Source organism: Macaca nemestrina, chromosome 5 (genome assembly GCF_043159975.1).
Source record: "Macaca nemestrina isolate mMacNem1 chromosome 5, mMacNem.hap1, whole genome shotgun sequence".
NCBI classification, from domain to species: domain Eukaryota; kingdom Metazoa; phylum Chordata; class Mammalia; order Primates; family Cercopithecidae; genus Macaca; species Macaca nemestrina.
Window position 1 is genome coordinate 79,060,258 of NC_092129.1, and position 12,310 is coordinate 79,072,567.

Genomic DNA, 12,310 nt, shown 5'->3' on the forward strand with positions numbered 1-12,310 from the left:
CCTGCTGGTATTTTGGGATTTTGGTAGGGATTGTATTCAATATATAGATCAAATTTTGGAAAATTGTTACCTTAATTAATCTAATTTTCCATGATCCATCTTTTTTTTTTTTTTTTTTTTGAGACGGAGTCTCCCTCTGTCTCCCAGGCTGGAGTGCAGTGGCCGGATCTCAGCTCACTGCAAGCTCCGCCTCCCGGGTCCACGCCATTCTCCTGCCTCAGCCTCCCGAGTAGCTGGGACTACAGGCGCCCACCACCTCGCCCAGCTAGTTTTTTTTTTTTTTTTTTTTTTGTATTTTTTAATAGAGACGGGGTTTCACCGTGTTAGCCAGGATGGTCTCGATCTCCTGACCTCGTGATCCACCCGTCTTGGCCTCCCAAAGTGCTGGGATTACAGGCTTGAGCCACCGCGCCCGGCCCATTTTTTACTTTTTTACTTTTTTTATTGTGGTAAAATATATATAGCATAAATGATCAATTTCTGTTATTTTAAGTGTACAATCAGTGGCATTAACTACATTCACACTGTTGTGCAACCATCATCACTATCTGTTTCTAACACTTTTTCATCACCCCAAACAGAAACTGTTATTTTTAACAACAATACTGAAATTGCCAACTTAATAGTTACTATATGGTCCTCTGTGGCCACAAAGTCCTTTTTCAGATCATTAATTTAATGCCAAATCCTGAATCTCAAGGAACCCTGGTACTGGACTTTGGAAGAATATAGACAGTCTTTGTTAAGAAATTAGGCTCTGGCCAGGCATGGTGACTCATGCCTGTGATCCCAACACTTTAGGGGGCCAAGGTGGGAGGATCCCTTGAGGCAGTTCAAAATCTGCCTGGGCAACATGAGACCCCATCTCTAAAAACAAACAAAACATAATGGGTGGGAGTTGCACTCTTCAAATCCCAGCTCTGCCATTGACAATCCAGTTACTTCTCTGGGCCAGGCGCAGTGGCTCACACCTGTAATCCCAGTACTTTGGGAGGCCAAGGCAGGCGGATCACCTGAGGTCAGGAGTTTGAGACCAGCCTGGCCAACATGATGAAACCCCGTCTCTACTAAAAATACAAAAAGTAGCCAGGTATGGTGGCACGCGCCTGTAGTCCCAGCTACTCGGGAGGCTGACGCAGGAGAATCACTTGAGCTGGGAGGCAGAGATTGAGGCAAGATTGTGCCACTGCACTCCAGCCTGGGTGACAGAGCAAGACCCCATCTCCAAAAAAAATAAAAAGTTACTTCTCTGAAACTCTGAAACTTACATTATCATACACAGATTTAAACATTTTTATTTCTGTGATTCCCTAGGTGTGGGCTTCACTAAATGGGGTCTAGAGACCCTAAGGATACGCAGCAGCCTGCCGGGTGCTGTGGAGGCCACAAAAGGGGCGTGTGCATTGTCTAGCAACATTTTTCTTCCACAAAGTTAAAATTAGGTACTTTAACTACAAATGATTTTTCAAAACTTTTATGGCATTCCAAATATATATTATGGAGTTGAACATAAGATTCACATTCATTTTAATATCAAATGTAAGACAAAATAAATTTGTAGTATATTTGGGTGCTCTGGGCTCACCCTCCCTCCTATCCATCGCCCCCACCATTTCACTTAACAAGTCTTTTACCCTCTAGGCTCCCTCCCAGTCCTAGCAGACATTTACTCATCATTCACAGCCCTTTTCCTACCAACCCTCAGAATCCTCTCTTTATGGCCGGGCGCGGTGGCTCAAGCCTGTAATCCCAGCACTTTGGGAGGCCGAGACGGGTGGATCACGAGGTCAGGAGATCGAGACCATCCTGGCTAACACAGTGAAACCCCGTCTCTACTAAAAATACAAAAAACTTAGCCGGGCGAGGTGGCGGGCGCCTGTAGTCCCAGCTACTCGGGAGGCTAAGGCAGGAGAATGGCGTAAACCCGGGAGGCGGAGCTTGCGGTGAGCTGAGATCCGGCCACTGCACTCCAGCCTGGGTGACAGAGCGAGACTCCGTCTCAAAAAAAAAAAAAAAAAAAGAATCCTCTCTTTATTTTTTTATTTATTTGAGATGGAGGGTCTCCCTATGGCACCCAGGCTGGTCTCAAACTCCTGGGCTCAAGCGTCCCCCCTTGGCCTCCGAAAGTGCTAGGATTGTAGGCGTGGGCCCCTGCACTCAGCCTCAGAATCTTCAACACAGCACTCCAGGGAGCCACTATTCACATATCTGAGCCAGCACACAAGTTAGGCAGCCATCTCTGTTCAACTAGTAGAGACGGGGTTTCACCATGTTGGCCAGGCTGGTCTTGAACTCCTGTCCTCAAGTGATCTGCCCACCTCGGCCTCCCAAAGTGCTGGGATTACAAGCGTGAGCCACCACGCCTGGCTGTATTTTACCATTTTATAGGTGAGTATTTGAAATAAAATCAATAGCCCTGAAAACCAAGATTTTATTTACTTTCCAAATGTTATATTCTTCCTTTTTTTTTTTTTTTTTTTTTTTTTTTTTTTGAGACGGAGTCTCACGCTGTCGCCCAGGCTGGAGTGCAGTGGCGCGATCTCGGCTCACTGCAAGCTCCGCCTCCCGGGTTCCCGCCATTCTCCTGCCTCAGCCTCCTGAGTAGCTGGGACTACAGGCGCCCGCCACCGCGCCCGGCTAATTTTTTGTATTTTTAGTAGAGACGGGGTTTCACTGTGGTCTCGATCTCCTGACCTTGTGATCCGCCCGCCTCGGCCTCCCAAAGTGCTGGGATTACAGGCTTGAGCCACCGCGCCCGGCCTATTCTTCCTTTTATATTATTTTACTTTCTCTGATTTGCATATAAATTATGATAAAGATAGTGAAAGGCATTATATAGTATGTTGACTTTTAAAATGGCAGAATCCATTATGTCATACAAGTCTGCTAGTTCAAAGGTATTTATATTTTATGTGACTTTGTCCTCCTAACAACTATCAACAAAAATTGAATGTCCATTAGTATGGAAAAATCCCTTTGAAATGTCTTTGCAAAACACTTTTTACGGGCCGGGCATGGTGGCTCACGCCTGTAATCCCAACACTTTGGGAGGCTGAGGCTGGACGATGACCTGAGGTCAGGAGTTCGAGACCACCCTGGCCAACATGGTGAAACCCCATCTCTACTAAAAATACAGAAATTAGCTGGCATGGTGGCGTGTGCCTGTAATCCCAGCTACTCGGGAGGCTGACATAGGAGAATCGCTTAAACCCGGGAGGTAGAGGTTTCAGTGAGCCAAGACCATGCAACTGCACTTTTTATGTATCTTTGTGATCATTATTAGTTCCTATTCAAGAAAGGTTAACGTGTATTGGGTTTCCCCTATTTAAGAAAGCTTTAAATTTTGTTTTATCTAATTAATTTTAACACTGGGGTTGGTTGGGAATTTTTTTAGATTCTCATCTCTTTTTTCAGATATATATGAAAGTGAGGTGAAGAAATGCACAAGAGCAGGTAGTAGAGAGGTCAAGCTGCTTTTTTCTTAAACCATTAAACATCTATATTTTTCCTTCCGGTGTCCTACCTCCCAACTTTTGATGATCAGAGGCTGGTATGACAGATTACCTTAATTTGTATCTAACTGTTGCTAAGCTATCGCCATGGTATCAGGACACTGAGGCAAATATAGATGGCTAAAAACAAATGTGTGGCAAGAAAAAATCGTCCCTAGTCCCCTCACCTCTACTGTCATCCGGATGAGTAGCAGCATTAAATCTGTGTCATAGTTGCTTCACAGCCACAGCAAAAACAACAACAACAACAACAACAACAACAACAAATGCTTGAAAACCCAATTATTGCATCCTATAAAAATATAATGATTTCTGCAAATTTTATATTTGTCATTTACAAAAGTCGTCACCAGCCTTTGTGCCCATACCTTATAATGATTGAAACAGCCTGCATAGTAACATTTATTGAATTTTTGCCCTCCAGCAATATAAAATACCAGCAAAAATACTGCCCTATTAATGATAATTTTTATGTTCATGCAGTCAAAATGAATGGCATCTTTTTGTTCTAGCTCAATAAAGTTCTTCAAATAGTTTTCAAAATTTCAAATTCCGGTATGTGATTTCAGCAAAATGACATAGTATGAGCTTTCTCTTTTCAAAGTGGTATAAATATAAACTGCACTTACCAATTTTATATCTTAGTCCTATGACTTCCTTTGCCTCTCCACATATATACAGAGGGAAATTATTTAATCCAAACTGCTCAATTTTCTTTTTCCTTTTTTTTTTTTTTTTAACTGAGACGGAGTCTCCCTCTGTCGCCCAGGCTGGAGTGCAGTGGCACAATCTCAGCTCACTGCAGCCTCCGCCTCCCGGGTTCAAGCAATTCTCCTGCCACAGCCTCCCTAGTAGCTGGGACTACAGGCGCATGCCCCCACGCCTGACTAAGTTTTGTATTTTTAGTACAGACGGGGTTTCACCATGTTGGTCAGGATGGTCTTGATCTCCTGACCTTGTGATCCACCCGCCTCGACCTCCCAAAGTTCAATTTTCTTAAAAGTGACCACCAACACCATCAACATATGTTTATAAACTAGATGTATCACTTGTTTACCCAAATTGTAGCATAAATGTCTGTTTTTAGAAAGCTTTTCCATAAGTCTTTCTATATGATTGAATTCTTAAGCAAGGCTATGATTAGGAAATAAACCACTTTCCCCTGTAGCTAGTTCTAATGGAAGCTTTCCAAATTAAACACTGTGTTTGAACACTTCTTCCATTCATAGCCTGTGCTCATCAAAAAGTGCTTTCCATTTCTGGTATGTCAACTGTACTATTTATAACCTGGTTAACAAAGCCAACTAAAGGCAGTAAAAGGTGTGTATTTCATATGCAAATTCCTAGCAATAATTTCTACAGTTACATATAGTTGCTTGCTCCATTATGTTCAACATCAGCATTATCAAACTGAGTACAGGAAGGAGAAAATAATGCTAAAATTATATTTTTGTATTCCTTAATGGCTTTTTATTAAATACATTAGAAAGATAAAGCATACAAAATGAAAGTAGCCCTGGTTTATAGTGGACGTTTTTGCAAAATGACTGATGACGTGTGACAGTGGCTGTGCAGAGGAAGAAAATCACTGTGTGACATAGGCTTTTTCTATTTTGTCTCCAAATTTGTGTTTCCTTAACAATCCTCTTTGCTGCTTTATCTTACCAGATTGTGATTCCCCTGACTTAGAAACCATCAATAGAAAAATAAGAGGCCAGGCGCAGTGGCTCACGCCTATAATCCCAGCACTTCAGGAGGCCAAGGCGGGCGGATCACTAGGTCAGGAGATCGAGACCATCCTGGCTAACACAGTGAAACCCCATCTCTACTAAAAATACAAACAAAATTAGCTGGGCATGGTGGCACGTGCCTGTAGCCCCAACTACTTGGGAGGCTGTAGGCGGAGGTTGTAGTGAGCTGAGATCACGCCACTGCACTCCAGCCTGCGTGACAGAGTGAGACTCTTGTCTAAAAAAACAAAACAAATAAACAAAAAACAGAAAAAGAAGTAAGAAACCAGGATAAGTTCATGCCTTCTTTTCATTGATATTTATTAAGTGTTACTACTATGTGCATAGCACTGCCTTGGATACAAAGGTAAACCATACAATGAGATTATTTGTGTCTTTCCCACTATACTGTGGGCTTCTTGGGATCGGATTCTCTTTGAAAACAGTGGAAGACAACCAACAGAATAAACAGATCGGGGTTCAAATCCTAGCTTCTTGGCTGGGTGTGGTGGCTCACGCGTGTAATCCCAGCACTTTGGGAGGTAGGTAGATCGCTTGAGGCCAGGATTTTGAGACCAGCCTGGCCAACATGGTAAAACCCCGTCTCTACAAAAAATATAGAAATTAGCTGGGTGTGGTGGCATGCACCTGTAGTTCCAGCTACTTGGGAGGCTGAAGCACAAGAATCACTTGAGCCTGGGAGATGGAGGTTGCAGTAAGCAGAGATCCAGCCACTGCACTCTAGCCTGGGCAACAGAGCGAGACTCTATCTCAAAAAAAAAAACAAAAAACAAAAAAACCCTCAAATCCTAGCTTATCTTTCAGGTGTGATGAGGCAAATTCTCCAAGTTTTTTCTTCCTTTCTTGTGGAATTGGACAGTCGTGCTTACTAGTAAAGAACAGCTGCTAACTGCCTGAAGGCACCAATCGCTGTGTATATCACAGAGGGCACCATTCGATAAATGCTGTTAAAGGAAATGTGTTTTTATAAAAATGAAGCAAGCAAGTAAACTATTTTACTTGCTTGTAAATAGTAAAGGAACCCTGGTTTGCAAACTCTAGTCAGAAGAATACAGGTTATAAAATAGGTCTAGAGACTTCTTTGAACATAGAAGACAGGGCCGGGCGCGGTGGCTCACGCCTGTAATCCCAGCACTTTGGCAGGCCGAGGCGGGTAGATCACCTGAGGTTGGGAGTTGGAGACCAGCCTGGCCAACGTGGAGAAACCCCATCTCTACTAAAAATACAAAACTAGCCAAGCATGGTGGCACATGCCTGTAATCCCAGCTACTCGGGAGGCTGAGGCAGGAGAATCGCTTGAACGCAGGAGGCGGAGGTTGCAGTGAGCCAAGATCGCGCCATTGCACTCCAGCCTGGGCAACAAGAGCGAAACTCCGCCTCAAAAAAAAAAAAAAAGTGAAGAGGTTGTATTAGAACGGTATTTGCACAATATGGTCTATGAACCATTTGTATCAAAATCAAGGGCTTGCATTAGAGTAAGGGCTGTATCCAGACCTGCTGAACCAGAGTCTCTGAAAGTGGGGTCCAGGAATCTACATTTTTCCGAATTTTCAGGTAATTCTCACACACACATACCCTGTTTTAGATCCACTGGAGTCGATGATACATTTTGACATCTAATTCCTGGTGTGGGCCAGGTGCAGTGGCTCGTGCCTGTAATCCCAGCACTTTGGGAGGCATCACTTGAGGTCAGGAGTTCAAGACCAGCCTGGCCAATGTAGTGAAACCCTGTCTCTACTAAAAATACAAAAAATTAGCCAGGCATGGTGGCACATGTTGGTAGTCCCAGTTACTTGGGACTGAGGCAGGAGAATCACTTGAACCTGGGAGGCAGAGGTTGCAGTGAGCTGAGATCATGCCACTGCACTCCAATTTTGGTGACAGAGCAAGACTCCATCTCAAAAAAAAAAAAATAATAATTCCTGGAGTGATGTAGCAGATACACGTGAACTTTGAAGACAGACAGGTTCCAGGCATACTGGAATGTTTAACATTTAAGCCAGCAACAAAAAGCAACAATCCAATGCAAAGAAGAAAGGGGAAAAGAAAAATGTGTAGTGCTATGGTTTGGATATGGTGTGTCCCTACCAAAACTCATGTTGAAATTTGATTCCTAGCTGGGCACAGTGGCTCACGCCTGTAATCCCAGCACTTTGGGATGCCAAGGCGGGTAAATTGCCTGAGGTCAGGAGTTTGAGACCAGCCTGGCCAACATAGTGAAACCCCGTCTCTACTAAAAATACAAAAAAATTAGCTGGGCATGGTCGTGGGTGCCTGTAATCCCAGCTACTCGGGAGGCTGAGCCAGGAGAATCGCTTGAACCCAGGAGGCAAAGATTGCAGTGGGCTGAGATCAGGCCATTGCACTCCAGCCTGGGCAACAAGAGCAAGACTCCGTCTCAAAAAAAAAAAAAAAAAAAGAAAGAAAGAAAGATATTTGATTCCCAATGTGGCAGTGTTGGGAGGCGGGGCCTAGTGGGAAGTGTTTGGGTCATGGGGGTGGATTTCTCATGAATGGATTAATGCTCTCCTAGGAGCTCATTCTCACACTTGCAGGAATGAGTTAGTTTTCCAGAGAGTGGGTTGTTAAGAGTCTAACTTCCTTGGTTTCTCTCCCTTGCTTTGTCTCTTGCCTTGTGATTTCTTTGCACACTCCCATTCCCCTTCCTCTTTCCACCATGAGTGGAAGCAGCCTGAGGCCTTCACCAGATGCAGCTACCCAATCATGAACCTTCCGGCCACCAGAATCCTGAGCCAAATAAACCTCTTTATAAATTACTCAGCCTTATTCTGTTATAGCAACGCAAAACAGACCAAGACCTGTAGTAAATGACAAATATAGAATAAAAAAGGGCAGAAATAAGTACTTATAATGAATTATAATAAATAAAAAAATTAATTAAATTCACCAATTAGAAAACAGACTCTCAGACTGGATTAAACAGATCCAATAATAAGATTATCTCAAAGAGAAATTTAAATCTGAAAGGCCAGGTACAGTGGCTCATGCCTGTAATCCTAGCACTTTGGGAGGCCGAGGCAGGTAGATCACTTGAGCCCAGGAATTCAAGACTGGAAACATGCAAAACTTCGTCTCTACAAAAGAAACTTAGCCAGCCATGGTGGTGCCTGCCTGTCGTTCCAGCTACTTGGAAGGCTAGGGTCGAAGGATTGCTTGATCCTGGGAGGCAGAGGTTGCAGTGAGCTGAGATTGCACCACTGCACTCCAGCCTGGGCAACAGAGTGGGACCCTGTCTCAAAATAAATAAGTAAATAAATAAAGACAAAAACAGAAAAATTGAGGTGGGCATGGTCACTTACAATTGTAATTCCAATTTATCAATTTCTGAAAAGTATATGTTAAAATCTTTTAACCTGATATATCTATTCCTGCAATTTTTTTCAGTTGCTTCTTGCTCTATCATTCATCAGCGTGTAACACCCTTCTTTTCCCTTATTATATATTTTTTCTCTTATATTCCATATTGTCAAATACTAAGAATCTTCCTCAATTCTTTTTTTTTTTTTTTCTTGAGACAGGGTCTTACTATGTCACCCAGGCTGGAGTGCAGTGGCGCAATCTCAGCTCACTGCAACCTCCACCTCCAGGTTCAAGAGATTCTCATGCCTCAGTAACTCGAGTAGCTGGGATTACAGTCATGCGCCACCACACTTGGCTAATTTTTGTATTTTTAGTAGAAACAGGGTTTTTCCATATTGGCCAGGCTGGTCTCAAACTCTTGGCCTCATGTGATCCTCCCTTCAGCCTCCCAATGTGCTGGGATTGCAGGTATGAGCCACCGCACCCGGCCTCTTCCCCCTTTCTTTTGGGTCACTTTTTTTTATTATTATTATTTGAGATGGAGTCTCACTCTGGTGACGTGCACCTGTAGTCCCAGCCACTTGGGAAGCTGTCTAGCCTGGGCGACGGAGTGAGACTCTGTCTCGAAAAAAAGAAACTCTGTAAGCGTGAAGCCATCTAAAATGTTCAGTGAACCATTCAAGGAGTAGCCACAGAATGGTGCGTGTTTGACATACAGTACCTGTGTTAGACGGGTGAATGGGGCGGGGATGGCAGCAAGAGGGAGAGTGTGTCTGGGTAATCCATGAGCACAATCATCACTGCAAAGGTTACTAATAATGGCAACACATACAGTGCTTATGATGTGAAGCACTATTCTTAGTGCAAGAACAGTGCACAATAGTGCAAGACAGGCACAATTCTTTTCATCCCTGTATTGCTAATTTTCAGAGGAATGAAAAGCAAAATGAGATTTATTTGAAACTGAAAATAATTCCTACTCATCAAGCCTCTCCTACCTGAAAAACATAACACACAGGGTGATATTGACAGAAAACAAATAATAAGTCACCTTGAAGGGTCCAAGAACTAGTTTTACCAGAGGTAAATTTTTTTTCTTTTTCTTTGTCTTTTTGTGGAGAATAGGGTCTTACTATATTGCCCAGGCAAGTCTCGAACTCCCGGGCTCAAGCTATCCTCCTGGCTCTGCCTCCCTAAGAGCTGGGATTACAGGTGTGAGCCACCATGCCCAGCTACCAGTGGTAAATTTTACTAAGTCCTTCCACTGTATTTCTTGAGACAGAGTCTCAGTCTGTCACCCAGGCTGGAGTGCAGTGGTGTGATCTCAGCTCACTGCAACCTCTGTCTCCCAAGTTCGAGAAATTCTCCTGCCTCAGCCTCCTGAGTAGCTGGGACTACAGGCGGGTGCCACCATGCCCAGCTAAATTTTTTTTTTTTATGTATTTTTGGTAGAGACAGGGTTTCACCATGTTGGCCAGGCTGGTCTCAAACTCCTGACCTCAAGTGATCCACCCTCCTTGCCCTCCCAAAGTGCTGGGATTACAGGCCTGAACGACCACGCCCACCCTAGTTCACTTTTCTCTAGTACCTTTTTCCATCTTTTCCTGTTTTTTTTGTTTGTTTGTTTGTTTTTGTTTTTGTTTTGAGACAGGGTATGAGTCTGTCTCCCAAGCTGGAGTGCAGTGAGTGGTGTGATCACAGCTCACTGCAGCCTCGACCTCCCAGGCTCAAGCAATCCTCCCACCTCAGCCTCCCGAGTAGCTGAGACTACAGGCACACACCACCACACCCAGCTAATTTTTGTAAGTTTTTGTAGAGACGAGGTTTCCACATGTTGCCCAGGCTGATCTCAAATTCCTGGGCTAAAGCAATCTTCTCACCTCAGCCTCCCGAAGTGCTAGGATTACACGTGTGAGCCACCATGCCCGGCCTTCATTTTTACTTTGTCTCTTTTGGGTTTTTTTGAGACAGGGTCTTACTCTGTTGCTCAGGCTAAAGTACAATGGCATGATCATAGCTCACTAAGCCTTGACTCAAGCAACCCTCACACCTCAGCCTCCTGAGTAGCTGGGACTACAGGCACACATGCCCATGCCCAACTAATTTGTGTAATTTTGGCAGAGATGGGGTCTCACTTTATTGTCCAGGCAGGTCTTGAACTCCTGGGCTCAGGTGGTCCTCCAGTCTCAGCCTCCCAAAGTGCTGGTATCACAGGTGTGAGCCACCATGCCCAGCCTGAAAATTTCAGTAATGTAATAAACTCTGCTGAGTGCAGTGGCTCATGCCTGTAATACCAACACTTTGGGAGGCCAAGCAGTGTGGATCATTTGGGGTCAGGAGTTTGAGACCAGCCTGGTCAACATGGTGAAACCCCATCTCTACTAAAAATAGAAAAAAAAAATTAGTCAGGCAGTAGTGGCGCATGTCTGTAATCCCAGCTACTCAGGAGGCTGAGGTAGGAGAATTGCTTGAGCCTGGGAGGTGGAGGTTGCAATGAGCCAAGATTGCACCACTGCACTCCAGCCTGGGTGACAGAGTAAGACCCTGTCTCAAAAAATAAATAAACTCAAGCTATGAGGGGTGTGCGTGTATTGGTTTTCTTAATTTTTTTTTTTTTTTTTTTTGCCAAGTTAAATAAAAGTGTCATCCTTGTGCAGGGGCCATGCTAATCTCTGCATCATTCCAGTTTTAGTATATGTGCGGCCAAAGCGAGCACTCTGTGTGTGTATATATATATATTTTTTTATTTTTTATTATTTTTTTTTTTTTTGAGACGGAGTCTCGCGCTGTGTCACCCAGGCTGGAGTGCAGTGGCGCGATCTCGGCTCACTGCAAGCTCCGCCTCCCAGGTTCACGCCATTCTCCTGCCTCAGCCTCCGAGTAGCTGGGACTACAGGCGCCCGCCACCACGCCCGGCTAGTTTTTTGTATTTTTAGTAGAGACGGGGTTTCACCATGTTAGCCAGGATGGTCTCGATCTCCTGACCTCGTGATCCACCCGCCTCGGCCTCCCAAAGTGCTGGGATTACAGGCTTGAGCCACCGCGCCCGGCCTGTGTGTGTATATATATAATATATATGTATAATTAGCACAAAATAATTAGCACAATGTCTAATTTAATGTTCTTTGGCCTTTAGTTTACTAAGAGAGTACTTTCATCAATTATTGGTTATAAATTAATACAGTAAATCCTATTGTAATTGTAATTATAACTGAGATCCAAATAAATCAGTCATATGAAGTGGAAGGTTACAATTTCTTGCTGGGTTAACAACAAAATGACCATTGTGGGTCAGTCTAGCTAGCTCTGAGGAATTTGGGAGTTAACCGCCCTATCTAAATTCATGCCAGGCCAGACACAGCAGCTCAGGCTTGTAATCTCAGCACTTTGGGAGACTGAGGCAGGTGGCTCGCTTGAGCCCAGGAGTCTGAGACCAGCCTGGGCAGCATAGCAATACCCTGTCTTCTAACAAAAAATTTTTAAATAAATTCATGCCGGACTCAGTTGTGATCTGATGCCACCTGGTGGTGGTGGTCGGCCCCAAGTTAAATATTATTGGGGACAATCTTTTTTTTTTTTTTTTTTTTTTGTTAGGAGACGTAATTTCACTCTTGTTACTCAACCTGGAGTGCAATGGCGTGATCTCAGCTCACTGCAACCTCCGCCTCCCATGTTCAAGCGATTCTCCTGCCTCAGCCTCCTGAATAGCTGGGTTTACAGGCATGC

General features: G+C 44.1%; 1 non-coding gene across 1 annotated transcript; it reads right to left on the reverse strand.

The window, feature by feature from the left end:
• Nucleotides 1-11,195: 11,195 nt before the first annotated feature.
• Nucleotides 11,196-11,300, reverse strand: LOC112426089 (U6 spliceosomal RNA). Its single transcript, XR_003017364.1, has one exon. It is a non-coding gene; the product is annotated as a U6 spliceosomal RNA (small nuclear RNA).
• Nucleotides 11,301-12,310: the final 1,010 nt, after the last annotated feature.